A 20,490-nucleotide genomic window follows, 5' to 3' on the forward strand; every position below is an offset into this window, starting at 1 on the left:
GCTTAATCCTTGGGAGGCAGAGGCAGGCGGATTTCTGAATTCGAGGCCAACCTGGTCTACAGAGTGAGTTCCAGGACAGCTAGCTATACAGAGAAACCCTGTCTCAAAAAAAAAAATAGAAATTAAACATTTGAGGGAATAAAATAGAAATTTTTAATCTCTACTGTCTCGATCAAAGGTTATAACATCAAGGGAACAGCGTTTCTCCTTTTGTTTTCCTCTTCCAAAAGCTCCCATAAGCTCCTCTTTGCTCTTTGTCAAACTGTGGCTTCTTTTTTCATTAATTGCTATTACAAGCATATAATACAGATTCCTACATATTTATACACATAGATTCCTAAATACAACCTGATCAGTCTGTATATTGTTACTCGTATGTATACTGAAAGTGAGAGAGCAGTCTTCAAGGATGGTCACACTAATTGGTTACCCAATAACAAAAAGGAACATTTTAAAGTAAGAACTTGGAAGAAATTGTATTTGGAATATGTGTGTGTGTGTGTGTGTGTGAAGCAAATTTCTTCATTTAAACAATAGCAGTGCAACACCACCCAGACACAGTCAGCATTCTGCTTCTCTCCTTTGTCATGAAAAGACATTTATAGAGCATGCAAGCCTTTGTACACATGGCAGAGGAAACATACCCTGAGAGTGGCATCTGATTTCAAGCTCAGTGCACTTTTTAGGAAGACTCTATTAGAATTCTCAGTCCTCACTTCATCTGATGTTTATCATGTGTCATTTGAGTTCTGTTATTGTTGCTTTGTGTAGGTTAATAATACAGTGAGTGCTTGAAAGGCAAAGAGATGCTCCCATGCCATAACCAATGAAGCCATCGGAGAGCATGTACTGAGAACATTGCTGTTTCAGACACTGAGCTGAAGTCTCATATGGATTATCTCATTTCATCCTCCTGACAGTCTCATGAGATAGGACAGTTATTCCCATCTGAAAAAATGGAATTGGGAGCAGAAAACACTAAGTTACTTGCTTGGGCACACACAAGAGGCAGGGGACATTTTTGATAGCTTCCTTGCTGGGATTCTAGCACTATTTATCTTTGGGGACAGTGGAGTATGCACCCAGGGTGCCAGTCATCAGGTTGTAAGGGTATCTGTTCTCTGTAAAGCTCCCAAGGCTGTCAAGTTCTCTCATCTTCCCTGCTGTCATCTGTACATTTTCTTGTCATAGCGGGCCTCCATGCAGGCTTAAGATGACAGTCATTCCTCACCTCCATCTTGAGCGGGTAAATCAAAACCTTAGGGTGAGTGTGGGCATCTGTGCTTCAGACACTCACCCCATACTGATTTGGTGATCTTCACAGTTCATTTTTCTACTGAGCAAACTGCCTTTGTTCTGCACTGTTCTCTTCTGAGTGGAGGAGACATTACACTCTACATAATGAAATAGTTGATAATTCAGCTTTCCTGTGGACAATGAAACTGAGAGTAATTCTTAAGGACTGTTTAATTCTTTTATTGAAAGACAAGTGCAAGTTACTCACTCTTGGCTGGATGAATCCTTGTGGAATTGTGAGCTGGTGTTTAGATCTATATGATTTTCTCTGAATATGAATCATCTTTCCTTAAACCATTTCTGATCAAAAGTTCACTCAAATCTTTGAAATATTTTGCAAATAAATGTTGATTTTTTTCAGTTTCTCTAGTAATAGCCTCTGTTGTATGCAATGGATTTTAGTGAATAAGGAGTTTTATGGAAAAATATTGAATTTACATGGTATTATTAACACATTACTTATGACTTTAATTCATTTCAAGTATTTGAAATCACCAAGGATGAAATATGCACTATGGCAGGGCAATAGGTTTTGAGTAATTTCTCTGACAATATCAGTTTAACTCTTCTATTCTGAGCAACAAAAATGCCAAAATGAATTTTGAAAGAAAGAAAATATTGCCTTTCAAAACACATTTCTCCTTTTGATATAAATAATGATGTGGGTTTCCCCCTAAATACCTTTGACTTTCTCTCTCCAGGTATGGAAACTGTCATCAGGAACCACTGAATATCAAGCTTCATGCTCAAGACAAATGCAGTGTTTCTAGGACTTATGGCACTAGTGAAAGTCTTCTGAAAGCAATCCATTTTGCTAGTACACAGGAAGGAGCACTGAAATATGAATCTCATTGGGATTTTTAAAGGGCTGCTGCTATTTTGTCAGATAAAATTCCTGACCTGAAAATAACCATATGTATAGATTTAGCCTTAGGCAAGATTGATTCTTACCTTTGAAAATAGGTTTGAAATACAAGTCTCTCAAAACTAAAGATTGTGAGACTCAGATAAAATTGAAATCCAACATCAGCTTCCCTAATAAAGAGATGTATGATCTTGGCCTCATCTGGAAAGTAGAAATGATGCAACCTAATCGCATTGAAGGCGGTTATGCAAGAAATAGAACATGTGTTACTGTACCTGAGCTATCATACTCAAATACATACAGAATGGCTTAAATAAGGCAGATTTATGCTAGTTCTGCAGCTGTGTGTCCTAGACCAAGGTCTGTTACAGCCCTCTTCTGGTGATGCCTCCCTTCTTGGCCTCCACATAGGAGACTTCTCTCTTTACACACATTGATGGAGGGGAGGAGGAGGGGAGAAGAAGAGAGAGAGAGGAGGAGAGAGAGAGAGAGAGAGAGAGAGAGAGAGAGAGAGAGAGAGAGAGAGAGAGAGAGAGAGAGAGAGAGAGAGAGAGAGAGAGAGAGAGAGAGACTATCTTCTCTTGGATTTCATTAGCCTTTTGAAATATATCCCTTAGTATTAAATGTAATCAAAGTTGCTTTTATTACCTCTGCTAACTCAATTAACACTGATAAATGAAAAAGCCATTTGGGGAGACAGAAGAGTTACCCATAAGACATGGTGTACAAAAGTTAAGGATAAGGTATTTTTGTGTCCTTTGACTTATTGTTCCATGTTCCTTTTCATGAAGATCACTATCCTTGTCAGATTACATCCTACTCTTATGATACCAAGTAATCTTCATCATGGCTTCACAGGGCTCCCTGTAGTTAGTCCCATTGGACCTAGGCTTTCAACATACAAATTTCTGTCCACAGTGCTACGTATGAAACATTTCCATACACATTCAACGTTCTATTAACATGCAGATAACAGTAGCGAAAGCACACCAGGCTACTACTGAGTGCTAGTGGAACTACCCAAAGCTATCGTGTATGTGGATTCTTTAATCAGAGCCTGTAAAAGAGCTCAAGTTCCTCTTGCAGGTGATAGGTTACAGTCCCAACACCCATGGGGTGTGGTGAGTATGAACTCAGCACTTGGGGTCAGATGACTTCTTTTAGCCTTCATGGACATCTGCACTCATATTTACCTTCCTCCACATACATATAAATAAAAATAAATCTTTAGAAAACAAAGAAAAAAATGTATGTTAGTGAAGTACTTCTATGGTTGTACTAATTAAAGGAGGGGCAACAAACAAAAAGTTTAATAATTACATACCAAAATACTTTACATTCAATGTTGATATAAATCTATCTATAAAATATTATACACTCAATTAAAATGTGGGAAATCTATACACACTGACAAAGAAAGATGTTCTAGCCTACCTGAAAGACAAATTACAATTTACAAAATAGTTTTTATCATATGATCATACTATTTTGCAGGTGCATAAGCTTTAGAAAGATTATACATTAACTTGTCTATATACCCCTTTTCTGAGAAGTGGAATTTCTGAGACTTTAACTTATGTTACAACTTTTTCGATTTTTTTAAATTTTTATTTAAACATATGGTGGAACCCAAAACTACTCACTTACTAAACTAGCGTAATCCCTAACTCAATTCTAAATAATTGTGATTATATCCACAGATAAATATATGCCTCACCCGTCATCAAAAAAAATGCTTCTTTGCAACAGAAGGAGACCAGTACAGAAAAATACAACCAATAAAAATGCTACACCGTAGAGCCCACTCTCAATGGATACAACTACAAGAAAACCCTACTCCTAAGGCTCAGGAAACCATTGCAGAAGGCTGAGCAGAGAGATTCTAAGAGTCAGAGGCCTGAAGAGTTCGCTGCCGACGGTGTCTTCCAGGGATGTCAGTGGCTACACACATAAAGTCTCATTAACATGGCTGCCTAGACGAGAACTAGCATGGGCAGCAAGGGCAACAATAATCAAGTGGACCCGGGAAAGCCCATGAGGCCTCAAGAACTACAGACAACAAAGGGATACTGAGAATGGAAGAGATAGTCTTCTCTGGGGAAGTGCACACCAACTGGCTGTCCAATACCAAAGGTCAGTTTCAAAACATACATACAAGTAACAGACAGATAGAGCAGGTTAGCTTAGGAATATACATGTATATGCACAGGTAAATGCTACAGAATGACATCTAAAAAGAGAATATGAATTTAAAAGACAGCAGGGGGAAATAAGGTAATATGACAACTACAAAAATAAAATAAAAAAAAAAATCGAAAAAAAATTGCCATGAGCACAAACAAGCTTAGGAAGAGAGGTTTTATTTGGGGTTGTGATTCCAAAGTGATAAATTTCAGAGGGGTAGATAAGGTATGAGCAGGTATCATGGTATCATGAGCAGGAATGAGAGCTCACATTTCATCTGCACACAGGAGAGAGCAGTAGACACCAGGGTGTCCACTCCCAGTGGTATGTTGCCTCCCTCAGTGCTCTTCTGTCCATAGACTTCATGGCCTTCCTAAACATTGCCCATGGCTGGGGACCAAGTATTCAAATATATAAGCCTATGGGAGACAGTTCTCATTCAAACTACTACAAAGCACGACACCAATCTTGTGACTTCATGTCCATCACTACTCTGATTTAATTAACATTTATACTTGGTGTTTTAATTGGAAATACTGTGTAAATATTACTCATAACTGAGCTATACAGAATATTATATGTCCTACTTTATATACGTTTAAATATCTACATTATAAACTGCCTCATATCCGATTTTCTTCGCTTTCTAAGTATATTTATGTAGTTTTTTACTTCTCAAACACTTTCTTCAAGATTATAGAATTATGGTCAAACACAGAAACCCAGTTTAGATAATGTCATACCTCTTGGATCAACATTCCGAAGAACAGTTAAGTAATAAAGTGCAGAAGGCACTCCTAACATAGTAGCAAATTTCCCCTTGCCCATTCCTTTAACTTTTGTTTCTTCTTTATGGCTGAGTACCTAAATTCTTGTGTTCTCATTTCTTTAGGGGAAACACACACACACACACACACACACACACACACACGAGCAGAAATCAAATAGGCAGTTGGGAAAAAAGTCTTTTTCTAATTTTGAGTTGTAAAGCTTATTCACTGAGGGAAAGGAAGAGACTTGTGGTAAATTAAAATGCTTTAAATAAAACCCTTAGAAAAATAGATGAGTGTCCTCCAATCTACCCTTCCTGCTATATTACATGTCAAGGAGTAAATTAATAAAGAGGCAAGAGTAAGAGATGAATGGGACTGAGGTTGTAGCGAGGTCAGTACTGACTAATGTCCAATCGTTCCTGTGAGCACTGGAGAACCTCACACCTCAGGAACAGCTTAACAATAGCCTCATCACACCCTTCTGAATACATAACCCTCAAAAGCAGCTGTACAACACCCATAGAGCATTCCAGATAAGAGATCTGTGTCAACATGTCCCTATCAATGACACAGGGTACACGAGGACCTCAGAGCAACTTGGAATACTAAACTCTCAGCACTCACTTGCATTGGATGAACCCATCTTGACCTCTATGACACAGGTACAATTCAGGAGGCTACTCATTAATATGGGATCAGTGAATCCAAGAATAGGGAGGATGAAGCACTCACCTAATGGTCCTGAGGATGGAACAAAAGGCTTAAATTCAGGAAGTCAGTGTAGTTGATTTGTCACTTGTAAGATAAAGAAAAAATAATTCTCTATTACTGCGTACTCCTAGTGGCTGATTGATGATGACGTGATGACGTACGTGTGTATGTACATATACATATATATTCACTATAGTATCACTTTACATGAAAGTTAAGTATTTGACCTATTTATTTATTTCTCAATTCAACAATCATAAATATTGCATTGACATCAAATCTAAAAAGTAGACCAAAAGGTGTATTTTCACAAGCAAGCCCATTAGTAGAACTTTAGCTTGCAAGACATTATAGCATTTGCCTCTCCTAGTGATGACACCTGAGAAAGGTCACTGAAATGTTATATATTCATTGTAACTACTACTCTCCTATCCAATTTCCATTCCCAGCCCCAGTGCTGATGTGCCATCTATCATCCATAAACACCAATTAAGCCTTTGTGATGCCACAGAATACTTGCCACCCACAATGCAAGCCATGCAACTTTGCTTTGCCATCTGAGAGCATTCAATCTGGCAATGACAGAGTGTTGATTTTAGGGCTGAAGAATTTCTATGAATCTATGCTTGAATAATATCTGTGTAACTCATAGAAGTAGACTATGAATTTTTAAGAGTAACAATACCCACTGTGACAGTGAACAAGAAAGGGAGAGAAGAGAGCTCCCAGAAAAAGGATTCCAATTAGTGACTACAGATGGGATGAGGGGAATAGAAACTACCATTTAGAATTTAGCACACAAGATCCACAAATTGGCGATGAAATTAGAGAGAGGATGTTTGAGGTAAAATCTAATTGTATCATCTCAAATATCAAACTGGGGTAGTTGGGGATGCTAAGGTCTTTTGTGCACCTTATTGAAAAATAATTTCAAATTAGACAATAATTATAGACAAAATTTGCAAGTTAGAATTCCTTATCCAGATTTTCTTTCTTTGGTTTTCTAGATGTGACTCTTAAATATATGTTCTAGCCATGCTAATATCCATGTTAACCATCAATAGTATTTAACTGCATTCAAATGCATTCATGTTTGCCCACCAGTGCTACTCAATTACCTTGTAGACCTAGGAGTTGACTTTGGGCATTCAAGAAGTCTATTCTCATTACCTACTATTTGAACAGAATGTGCTTGGGGCCTGTGGTCTATAATCACTTATCCTTGAGGAGGTAAGTATGCTGAAGAGCCAACAAGCATGCCCATGAAAGAATGAAAGAGCTCTATGTAGAATCATGTGATATCAAGCTTTATTGTTAGTATATATGCTATAGGAAATACAGAAAACTGAAGCATGAATAAATAAGAGTGAGTCAGAAAATCATAGAGCTTGGATGGCTAATGATGCAGTGAGGCACTATATATCATGGAGGGAGTTGGGGAGATGCAAACAGGCATGAAATGAAGAATGGAGATGGGTAAGAATATCTCTAAGTGTATGGGGATCAAATAACAGATAGCTGTGAGCTGTGAAAGTCAGAGTTAAATATCCAAAGTCTAGTCCAAGTAAAATCAGGACACTCTTTTAAAAACCTTGTGAGGGTAATGACTTCTCTGGCACCAGTATAAGCACATATGAAGATTCTTGAGCCCACATCAGACCCATTTTAAAAAATCTGACAATGAACCTTGAGATACCTTTTCTTGTATGCAAATTGGCTTGTCCTTTCATTCCTGCTCTAATCCAGCCTCTTCAGAACTAAACTATCCAAGAGTTTCCTTTTTGTCACAGGATAAAGTCCACAGTGCTTACCAGGGTACATACTCCTCCAGGTTAGACCACCCTCTTCACTGCCCTCTGCAGTTCCATCTAGACTTTCTGTTTCCTTCTGCATTCTCATTTTTTGCAGAGATCTACTATGCAATTTCTTCTGACTGAAAACATCTCTCCTGATTGTTTGCTGGTTTATCCAACAGTATCTCCTGTTCTCCATACTATCCCCCTGCTCATCACTTCTAGAGAAGGAAGAAGCTTTTTTACCCCTCTTTTTTTTTACAGTTTATCAAGGCAGGATCTCTGTTTGATGCCGAACTCATCAGGTCTGGTTAGTCAAGCAACTTAGGTTTCCTAAAAGATTTCCCGGGCTCTACTTTCTCATTATCAGAATTACCATCTGAACTCATGCTTGCAATGAAAGTCAGCCCCTAGCCCAGCTCACCTCTGCCAATGGATTTACTCACTGTCCAAAGGATCTCAGCTTTTAAGCCTTTCCATATTTGTATTTTTACAAGGGAGGTTGTTTAATTTAATTATGAAGTTATAGGAATATGCCTATAGATTTCTGAGAACAGAGACAGTTAACACAGTAGTTACCAAAGATGCAGACAAGGAAGAAGTCATTCAAGCAAGTGGGTTCTAGTGGTAATATGAAGTTAAGCAGAGAGAGTCACTGCAAGACCAGTCAGGCAGTTAGAAAACTCTATGAGATCCTAAGAAATCAAGGAGGATTTCTTCCTGGCTTCCTGGCAGTGAAGCAAGGAACAGAGAGATGAGGAAAAGCAAAAAATACCAGGTTTAGCAAACATTTTTGTGGGAACTGAAGGAGAAAATCCTGAGAAGTCTTGATGTTGTAACAACTGCAGTGTAATCAGGAAATGTTCCTCGAAGAAAGTGCTGCTTAAGCTGACATTGTATACAGAGATTCAGGGGCAGCAAGTCACTCATGAAATTGCATATGTACAGGTCCCTAGGCAGAAGAGAAGTTGGCTTTTCTTTAAGGATTAAAAAACAACAACATAAAACCATTTGATTTTGCAGTGGATTTGGAGGAGATAAGATAAAGACATGGGAATCAGATGACAGACTTTCAAAGCAAGGAAGAATTTAGGTATCACCTTTAGGAGAACTGATGAAATTTTATAAGCAGAAATAATTATATACTGTTTACATTTAAGAAGTACTGATCTATTTCCAATATGAAATATAGATTAAAAAGTGAAAAAAATGTTAGTAATTAATTCTGCTTTTAATTTAAAGTCTTTGTGACTATAAACTCAAAGCTTTTAATATGTAACCCTGTGTCACTGTTGCTCATTGTGTAGCTCTGCATCCAGGAGCCACTGGTTGTCTAACCAGATATCAGTGACCCATAGACCAAATCCCTTCTTGTCCTCTCTCAGTGACTCCCACTTCATCTTTTGTTAGACCATATCATTGTTACAGAACTCAAGATTTTCATAAGGCTATGGAAAATGAAGTGGGCAGTAATGCCAATTTTTCATTCCTTTTTCTTCTATTCCTTTCTTTTCTCTCTTGGACATAATTTCACATTACTGTCACATCGGCTCATAGTACATGATGGAGTACATAGTGAGCTTTCACTGTATATGAAGTGTCTAGTAAAAGAATATTTGTCCAAAATGCAAATGCAGAGAGATTCCCCACCCCCAGAGACTGTGATTTCATTTCATCTGAGTTATGGTGTGAATGAGCACACAATAGTTCTTGAAGCAGGTGATACACTTTGTGAGACACTGGCTTCTGGTGACATCTTCTAGATTCTATTGCAGTCATGGTATGATGTCTTGAACATACCTATTCTGTTAAGATTATGAGCATCTGAAAACCTTTATTGTAAGTAAACCTAGAGTTTAACAGCCTGTGCATTTTTGGGAGACTTCTCTTCCCAGTGCAATATGACACAATACACAGATAATCAATTTGGTACCTTTCTTTGATAAAGAGACCAAAAATAATCATATAAACAATTTCATTACCAGTTAGTTCCAATGTAGAGTAAATATTTCATGCAGATTAAGAGTAGAGTATTTTTTTCTAATGTGTAGGATGCAATACTGCCTTTCTAATATTAATACATGGTTACATATAAGACTCAAATAATTATTACCCAATAACTCTCTTGGAGATGATACTGAAACTATAATACTGAAAACACTTATAAAGAGGTAAATAATAGATGAAAGTTAATCAAGCTTCTTTGCTACTGAACTCATACAAAATAATTACTAGTCTATGCAAGTGGTTATTCAAAGGGTAATAACAATAGCCAATAAGATATGCTGCGATTATAAATCATTATAAAAATCAACACTATAATTATACTTTGGAATCATATTCTGAAGAACATTTTTCAATGTAGAAGCTATCATCCAGCTGGCTTCTTGTCTCTGTGCCTTCTGAAAAGGTGACTCATGTCATGAATGATTTTCCTGCTATATAAAGGCACCTTTACAGCTGATATCATGCATAATCAGGCCCTTTGACATGTGATCCTTTGCAAACATATGGGATTTTAATATTTTAAACTTGTCTTAACCAATTTACATCTTTTATCCTACAAATCTAGGTTTATTATACCTATTGAGTGAGCCAGATAAACAACAATATGAACTAACTAGTACCCTCAGAGCTCCCAGGGACTAAACCACCAACCAAGGAGTACACATGGTGGGACTCATGGCTCCAGCAGCATATGTAGCAGAGGACGGTCAAGTCAGTTATCAATAGGAGTAGAAGCCCTTGGCCCTGTGAAAGTTCTATGCCCCAGTGTAGGGGAATGCCAAGGTCAGGAAGTGGGAGAGAGTGGGGTGGCGAGCAGGGGGAGGGGGAAGGGAACAGGGTTTGTTTTTTGTTTTTTGTTTTTTATTTATTAATTTTTCAGAGGGGAAACTTGGAAAGGAGATATCATATGACATATAAATAAAGAAGATATCTAATAAAAATAAATAAAAAAGAATCTAGACATACATTTTTTTTTTAATGTTCAGAACTAATTCTGAAATTGAATCGCCTCTAGGTGTCTCAACCCTTGATGGTCTCTACTATAATAACTGTGCAATGACTTAAAGATACTCCAGGAATATTTTCTAGAGGCAGCATTTTAATCAACTTTATTGAGTAGTTAGGAATTATTATTTTATTTCATGAAGAAAGCATCTAGTAAGTGTAGGTGTTAATCTACGTTTATAGACAGTACAAGAAAAAAAGTTAAAAAGGTGAAAACTAACAGCTTCTCTTAGATTTTGTAAGGAGTGAGGCATAAAATATATAGAAAAGTAAATAAATTCAATGCCGAGAAATTAAGAGGAGTAAGGCAACAGGATTGACAAACATGTCAATGATGACATTGTCAAAGATAACAGAAAACATTAAAAAATAATGGTCTCAAATACAAACAAGTCAGGGAAAACCATGTAGCTTCTGCTCATCAGATACCTTGGAACCTACCAGTGATCATGTAAGAAACGTGTCTGCTCCAGGAACTATGATTCTAGGGAATTCAAGAAAATCATTTAGAAAGCTGCATGTGTTGAGAAGCAATCTGTCTATACAGAGCCGTCTATCCCATTCATTGTACCCTGGTGTCTAAAGTATGTGAGGAAGATGCCTTAGACAATCCATCCTTGTCAGACATTACTTAGGGTAACAATCGAGCAGCTCATAGTGCTGATTCACCACACCTGGTCATTCAAAGGATCTAACCTGAGTCAGAGTCACTGGGAGAATTGGCGACTTCTCTTCACGTGTTCTGTGTTCTTGAACCACAATGTTAGAAGCATAATCAATTAGCTACTAATTTATACAGTGAGTGGTTACTTGCAACTGGATGTTGAAAGACGGAACATTTATTCCTGATATATTTCCTAAACAGTCTAGTATAGCTTCTAAGTATGATCTGGACTTCTGAGGAAACTAACTTCTTTATTTTTGTAATTAAGTATTTTCTTTATTTACATTTCAAATGATATCTCCTTTCCTGGCTTCCCCTCTGGAAAAAAAAAACCCTGTTCCCCCTTCCCTCCCCCTGCTCACCAACCCACTCTCTCTCTCTTTCTGGCTCTGGTATTCTCCTACACTGGGGCATAGAACCTTCACAGGGCCAAGGGCCTCTCCTCCCATTGATGACCAACTTGGCCATCCTCTGCTTTACGTATGATGCTGGAGCCATCAGTCCCCCCATGTGTACTCTTTGGTTGGTGGTTTAGTCCCTGGGAGCTCTGAGAGTACTAGTTAGTTCATATTGTTGTTCTTCCTAAGCGGTTGCAAACCCTTCAGCTCCTTGGGTCCTTTCTCTAACTCCTTCATTGGGGACCCTGTGCTCAGTCCAATGGATGGCTGTGAGCCTCTACTTCTGTGCTTTTGTAAGGCAAAGGGAACTAACTTCTAACCAGGAATATCCAACCAATAGTCAAAGCAAAAGGTAACAGTGGTCTGGATTAAAACAGAGACACAAAAAGAAGGGAGAAATAGAGTTTGAGATATGTTTTTGGTGAGAAGTTGTCAATAATTGCTCAAAATAATAGATAACATCCTTAGTTCAATTTTAACTTTGAAAATATGTTATATCATATATTAGATTTATCTAGAAATGCCTGGACCATGTAAACAACCTACAAAAACCAAAGTATTTTGAATCTGTATTTGAACCAGAATCTGAATTTCTGCTTGGTAAGTTGTTATGAAAATAGGGGAAAGTTACATAACTTTTTACTGACTCAGCCAGCTTAGAAGTTTTTATGTATCACATGTCTTTTCACAAACTCATTTGCTGATGTTTAACTTTTCAACAAATATTTCTGAAAAATATTTGTGAATATGTGGCTAGATATTATACACCTTTGAGAAAAAGCAGACAGTCTCATTTGATAGAAGGTAGACTTTTCTGTTTTGATGTTAGACATGTCAAGAGAATTATAAAACTAACCATAACAAAATATAATCATAACTTATCTCCAACTCAATGAAATTGAAAGAGATCATCCTTAAGAAACTGAAGAATGAGCTGTGGACTCAGACAGACTAGGGACCGTTGTAAATGGAAATGTACAAGTACTCTAGGCAGACAGAAAATCAAGTATAAATTTTCTCTAGAGTCACGTGCAGGACATACTAGTACAACTCCAGGCCCACCAAGCAATCTGTTCTCTCTTCAAAGTGAAGCAAGAATAATCTTCTTGAGGTCCAGATTTCTTATCTGCCTCATGTTTCTAAAAATCACAAGGTGACTACTCCTCTGAAAGCACAATCCAGATGGTGATTACATCACTGTTTTCAGAGGCATTAGAGGAAGATTAGGTTTGTGGAGCAGAAAAAAAATCCCTTAGATTTTTAGCCAGTTTGGTTCACTGTGCTTTTAAGATGTGTACTTAGATATTAAGAAATTAGTTGCATAGATTAGGACCAAGTCTCTAGGAGTAAATAGGTGATTCATCTTTAGTAGATACAACGAAGTTGTGGTGTGGATGACAACATTCAAACCAAGGAAATACATTTATTGGAGAAACCATGAAGGACTGTCTAGAGAGAGGAAAAACTAAAGACTATCCAGAGATATAAAAAGAAGTTCTGAAAAATATGCTGTCTCAGACACCAAGAAAAGTGATGCAAGCAAAATGGCCATCACTTGTCAACTAGTAGCTGCTGTACTTTTGATAACTGCTTTTGACTGAGTTCTAGAATGCTGCAAAAACTATTTTAAAAGAGAAATTTACTGTGATAAGTACTGACTTAAAAGAAGAAAGCTCTCAAATTGATGACTAGCCTTAGATCTCATGAGAAAGAAGAACAAAAAGAAGGAAATAAACAATAAAAGATCACATCAGTTCTGTTACACTCATAGATCGCCTTCTTGTCTAGTCCACATCAGAGAGGCTTCCTTCAGCAGCAGATAGGAGTGGATGTAGAGACCCACAGCCAGACAATATATGGAGAGAGCATCTAAATTGGAGGTCTCCATCTAGTACCTTCCTTCAGAAATCATGCAACCCCATGGAAAAGGAGCAGGAAAGATTGTAGGAGTAAGAGGGGACGAAGGACAACAGGAGAACATGGCCCACTAAATCAACTTATCAGGGCTCAGGTGGGCTCACCGAGACTAAAAGAGCAAGCATGGGGTATGCACTATGTCCTCTGCATATGTGTTATGGCTGTAGCTTGGTGTTTTTGTGGGACTCCTAGCAGTGGGAGTAAGTGTTCCTCTAACGCTTTTCCTCATATTGGGTTACCTTGTCCAGCCTTAATATGAGGGAGTTTGCCTTGTCTTATTGTATCTTGTTTGCCTGTGCTTGGTCGTCCTCTCTTGGAGGCCTGCGCTTTTCTGAAGGGAAACAGAGGGGGAGTGGATCAGTGGAGAGGGAAGGTAGAGTGGGAAGCAAAGAGGGATGGTGAGAGGGGAAAGCGTGTTCAGAATGGATTGTATGAAAGAAGAATTTACTTTAAAAACAAACAAGCAAACAGTAAGAAGGATATATCAAAATTTCTAGAAGTTCTCCCTAACTCCAAGGCATTTCAATCAATATAAATAGCAATAGTATTTATAAACATTCAAAATGCTGAACATTCAAAATGTTGGAAAGTATAGTCTTAAGGAAAACATCATATTGACTACAGAGGAAATGGAACCTAGAAAAACAATGTCAAAGTATCAGCATGAGTAAGCTCAGTCTTCTTTATTTTTTAATTGAGAAAAATCATAAAACATGTGTATTTATTCATATAGTTATTTATTCCTCTTTCCTAATTTTTTCCAGATCCTCCTGAGCTCCCTATTCATCCAACTTTATGTCCACCCCAACAAAAAAAGCAATCAAAAAGAAAAAGACACACAAACACAAAATGAAAATGAAAACAAGTAAGTAAAAACACTAACAAGACCAAAAAAAAAAAAAAAAAAAAAAAAAAAAAAAAAAAAAAAAAGCCCAAAGAGACAAGTCAACTCTGTACTACATAAATACCATTGAGTTTATTCATGTTATCCAGCCATTCTGGGCATAATTAATGCCTGCCCTGAGGTGTGTTAAATATATTCAGTGATCTTCCACTATAGCAAATTTATGTTTACTTTGCCGGTGGGTATTAACTGCAGATAGTTTCTTGGTTAGGAGTGTGAGCTTGGGTCTGCTTCCCCATCTCAAGCTTTATCTGGATTGAACTTGTTCTGGCCCCAGGCATGCTAGCACAGTCTCTGTAAATTCATCTGTGCATCAGTTTTGTTGTCTGGGAGACAATGTTTCCTTGGAGTTATCTATCACCTCCACCTTTTATAATCTTTAATCCCCCCTCTCCCAAGTAGATCCCTGAGTTTTGAGGGGAAGGCTTCAATGAATGAATCCCATTTGGGACTGAGTGCTCTAAAGTCCTTTGAAAATATGAGAAATGATAAATTTTTAGCTTGGTATATGGAGAGTGGGGCTCACAAATGAAGTTGGGGCACTGTATCTAGTCTCAGGTTGTTAGCCACACAGCCAGTGTTGGGTACGTTTCATTTCATGGGGTGAGCCTTAAGTCAATAGGACACTGGTTAGCTACTCTCACAAGCTTTATGCCACTACCATACTGGTTCATCTTGGATGCAGGTCAGCATTGTAGATCAAAAGGTTTATAGTTGGGCTGCTCTTTACGTTTCTCCTCTGGTAGCATGCAATGTAAGCTCCAGTACCAAATACAACTGTTCTGCTAAACTTTAGTGGTTTTTAATCTGCGGGTTGTGACCTCCACAGAGGTCATACATCAGATATTTACATATTCATCACAGTAACAAAATTACAGTTATGAAGTAATGAAATGACTTTATTTTTGAGGGTCACCATAAGGCACTGTATTAAAGTGTTGCAGCATTAGGAAGGTTGAGGACCACTGTGCTAAAGGAATGTAGCAACAAAAGAACTCCGAACAACATTCTGCTATACACATAGTTCAGTATCTTGTTCAACTATCATCAGAGAAGCTTTCTGCTGCAGTATATGGGACTAATTAAAAAGGCCCTCTACTGTTCAGAGAGTGGAAGACCTATGGAAACTCAGTCCTAAGGGGGATGTTTCCATCAATCCCCTTTACTCACAGCTAAGAGAACTTGTGGAAGAGGAGGCATAGAGACTGTAAGAGCCAGAGGATATGACTCCAGAGAAACAAGGCCTTCTGAACACACCAAGGCTGATGCACATAAAAACTCACAGAGTCTATAATCACACGCAGGGCCTGCAGAGGTCTTCACCTGATGGAGCCAAGGTGCTAACAGTGGAAGTGGACACAAGCACCTGTCCCTAGCCCAGAAGCTCTCTTCAATTGATAATCACTTAGAAGTGAAAAATTATTTTTCTCTAATGAAATCCCACTGCATATACAAACCACTCATAAGGCCAGCCCCATGCCTAGCTTCAGATGGTCCCCACACAATGAATTCTAGTAATTCATTGTAATAATATAGCAATCTGAGGAATTTTTTTTTCTTTTGGTCTTATGGTGTTTGGGCAGTTTTTGTTTGTTTCTTACCCTAAAGGTTTTTGCTTATATATTATGTTTTCTGGTTTTTGTGTTTGGGGGATTTCTGTGTGTGCCAGTGTATCTGTCTCTGCTGTATGTGTTTCTTGTGCTTTTTCTTTGACTTTTTTTTTCCTTTGTATTGTCCTATTTAGGTTTACTTGTTTTGATTTTATGTTATTTTTTAGATGATGTTATCCACAGAAAAGTTTGAGAGCAGGTATGGTTAATAATCTGGTGGCTTTTTCCCATTAGTGTGGCCTAGACAATGCTAGGTCCTCTACCAGACCCTTATTGTAAGTTTGTTTTTCTCAGTCAACCTATAAAATCCATTTTTATGGACAGTGTCATATGTACTTTGTAAAGTACATATGGTCTTTATTTAACTTCCTTTGTTTCTCGAGGAGATTTATGTATGCTTTATTGTGCATGAAGGATTGAATTAAGTATCAACACGAATGTTTTCACCAAATTGTGCTGTTTTCTGAGGAGAGAGAGAGCAAGAAAGGGTATGGATTTGATTAGGTGGGGAAGTGAGGAGAATTTGGGACAAGATGGGGGAGGGGTACAATAAATAGACTATATTGTATAGAAAAAACTGTTTTCAATTTAGAAAGACTAAGAAAAATGAAAATATTTATGAGATGAAAAACATCAATGAATTGGATAAGATTTGGATGCATGCCTTATAAAGAATAAGTTGTGAAGGAACAGAAAATCTTAATAGATCAATAATTTGTGAAGAGGTCTGGTTAATAATCAAAAGATTCCTTATTTTCATCTAGTTTTGGTGCTGTAAAAAATATGTGCCAAATGATTTATCAATAATAAAGATTTACATCTCATAGTTTTGTGGGCTAAAAATTTGGGAAGTTTTGGGATTTGGTGAGCACTCACAAGTACATAAATGTGTTTACTTAGCATGGGGGGGTTTAATTATCTCTCTGAACTCACTTTTATATGAGGGGATAATCTCCTTTATGAATTTCTGATTTTATAAATTAATAATCTTATATATGAATAACCTACTCCCATCATCTCTGGGACTATAATTTCAATGTATTTATTTTGGGATCACACATATTCACACCATAGCATTTACTATGTAAAATGTTAACAAGTAAATGGATTCATGGTTGATTTCTCCCAAGTACTTTAAAAAATTTTTATTTCAATTTTTCTTTTCTTTAGTTTAATTTTTTTACACTCCATATTTTATTCCTCCCCCACCCAGCCTCTGGCTGTTCGACATCCCATACCTCCTCCCCGCCCCTGTCTCCAAGTAGATGTCCCTACACCCCCCAACTCATCTGACGTCTAAACTCCCTGGGGCCAAAAGCTCTCTACTGTATTATTGTGTTATGGGTCTCATATTAGTTGGTGTATGCTGTCTGTTTGGTGGTCAAATGTTTGAGAGATCTCAGGGTAGGGGGGTCCAGATTAATTGAGACTGCTGGTCTTCCTACAGGATCATCCTTCTCCTCAGCTACTTTCAGCCTTTCCTAATTCAACAACAGGGCTTCTGCCCATTGCTTGGGTGCAAATGTCTGCATCTGACTCTTTCAGCTTCTTGTTGGGTCAATTTTTCTTAAACTCATTTTTGTAAAATATAGATGAAAAAAACTCAAAGGTATTTTACAATGCCAGCATTGTGTTCATACAAAAATCTAACAAGATGCTACTAAAGAAGAAAATCTCAGACTGCTATTCCTGAAAAACATAAATGCAGTAACTTTAATGTAAACACCAGCAAATGTTTCAAGAATACACTGGAGTATCACTCACCACCAACAAGAAGAACTACTCTCTGAGGTAGTTTTGATTCAATGCAGGAAAATCAGTTAATATGACAACACATTAACAGAATGGAGAATAAAACTTACGATCATTTCAACTGAAGCAGAAAAAGAATCTGACAAGATTCCATATATTTTTCATACCTACAGTTAGATATAGGAGGAACAATTCTCTTATCATTAGGACAGTTGTATAGCCATTACCCTTGATTGTGAGGAGCTGAAAGCTTTTCATTAAAATCAGGGATGTGACAAGGATGCCCACTCGTCACTTAGAGTTGAAAGTATACTCTTGACCTATAGCAGAAACACCTAACCACAGGAATTACAGAAGAGAAGGAATTAAAATGCATTCGAGTTGGAAGGAAAGAAAGTGATTAACTTCTGCTAGCAGATAATGACAGGGTCATACATGGAGAAATTCTGAAGATGCCAACAAAAATCTTAGAACTGACTGACAAATTCAATAAGCCTGCACCATAAAAGTCAATATCCAAAAATAATTGAGGAGAGAAACAGATGTTTGAGGCAGGAATGCCAGTTCTAAAGGCTGGTCATAATTTAAGACTTAGTAAGGAGTGTGGTGGTGACTGGCATAAAGCCAAATGTATTTTACAGTTATAACTTTGTACCTATGACCAGGAGACTACCTGATACACAGTAGATGTTTAACACATTTCATAAACACAAGCCTGAACTGATAGATTTTATTAAACAGACATGGGTGAGAATAATATAGCTAAATTTAGTCACAACACGGAAGTGGTCAGCATTTGAAGTAAGAGGCCAGAAGGTTGTAGATCAGAACAAACATGCTTGTCATTTATTAGAACAACTTCTTCTTATATGATTCTATTCTCACAATAGTTTTGCCTGTTTATGCTCTTTTCTGTAATTTGTTTCCTTATAGTGTTAAATAGTGGGACCTTTAGAAAGAGATTAAGACAGGAAGGTGGGGCTCCCAGCAGGGGGTGGAACTCTGTATTGATATTGAAGGACACAACTAGGTGTCTGAGCTTACAGTGTCCTAGGAAGAGGGTCTTCATCAAACACCAATTCTGTGAGTGCCTCCATCTTAAGTTTTTCAGCCTCTGCTAGTGTCATCCTGGGAGCTACTTGTGATTTGTACTTCCTCCGGTATACTTGATACACTTCTTGTCTGGCTCTTCTAGATTAGTGGTGGAAGTTTTACTTCTATATCTTCAAAATCTCTCATCTGCTGCTCAGAAATTCATCATTTTCTCAGAACAGGCCCACATGTCCTTAAGCCCATGATATATGACTTAATTTTCTAAATTGTTGATTATATATCCCGCCATTCCTTTTGACATGTGTGGAAGATTTGTCCACTTTGTTCTCATAACTTTTTACCTGTTTGAAGCTTAACTTCTACTCAAACTACTCTTGTGATTTCTTCTCTACCAAGACTCTCCTTAAACATACTTGGAGATTTAGTGATTGAGTTATTTGTTTTAATTAACAATGTGGGATAATTGTCCCAGCAGTGAGAGAGCATAGACTCTCTCAGAAAAGATTTTGGAAAAGACTTACAGGATTTAAGTAAATGACAAATTTCATCTAAGATGTAGACCCTTAATCCAAATTAGGCCTGTAGCTGATGTGGCAACAGCCATTACTCTTTATAGGATAGCAAGAATGGGAAACTTCAAGAACAAAAGCAACTACTTCAGTAAGAAACCTTTGAAAGAACGGGGATGGGGAAGCAGAGCTACTAACAGGCATGGATAGGGGGCTCTTTATTTATTTTGTAGCTCAAACACTCCTTGTCTATGTTCAGACATGTTTACATTTGTTGCTTTCTCTTTGTCTTGATCCATCACAGCCATAGAGTAGCCTTGTCTGGTGTTAATGTCTGTGGTGTTTTGAATGAGAATGGCCACCATACACTCATAGATTTGAATACTTGCTCACCAGGAGGTGGCACTCTTTGGTCACCAGAGAGTAGCACTATTTGAAAGGATTAGTAGGTATGGCCTTGTTAGAGAAAGTGTGTCACTGGGGGTGGGCTTTCTAGTCTCCAAAAGCCTATTCCAAACCCAGATTTCTGTCTTCTTGCTTCCTGTAGTTTCAGATGTAGAACTCTCAGCTACTTCTCCCTGTACCATGTCTGTCCACATGACAACATTCTCCCAAGCATGAGGACAATGGACTAAATCTCTGAAACTTTAAATAAGTTCCAATTAAAAGTTTTCTTTTATAAAAGTTGCTGTGGTCATGGTGTCTCTTCATAGCAATACAACACTGGATAAGACAATGCCCAAGATACCATTCATGATAAAAACAGCAAGATCTCACTGTGAATTATCAAGATAGTTAGCAATAAAGTCAGTCCCTAAATGACCCCACCAGGCTATCTCATGGGTACTAGAAGTTCCTATTTTCTATACCAAACATTAATTAGTACATTCATTGTCCTCTCATTTCTTCATACTTTATTTATTGTTATATAAATATTTTAGTTATTGATATAGTACCATGACATTTAAATCCAACTTCCTTGCTATAGAACTCTATTATGACTTTCTCCTTAAAAGGCAATAAGCACCTTTAGTGTAGATATCAGGGAT

At 37.6% G+C, this 20,490-nt stretch overlaps 1 long non-coding RNA gene across 5 annotated transcripts in view; it reads right to left on the reverse strand.

Annotated features, from left to right (window-relative positions):
• Positions 1-20,490, reverse strand: part of LOC116079980 — a 205,338-nt gene that overhangs the window by 47,854 nt on the left and 136,994 nt on the right. The gene's annotated exons all lie outside the window — the stretch shown is intronic.

This window comes from Mastomys coucha, unplaced genomic scaffold (assembly GCF_008632895.1).
Source record: "Mastomys coucha isolate ucsf_1 unplaced genomic scaffold, UCSF_Mcou_1 pScaffold6, whole genome shotgun sequence".
Taxonomy (NCBI): Eukaryota; Metazoa; Chordata; class Mammalia; order Rodentia; family Muridae; genus Mastomys; species Mastomys coucha.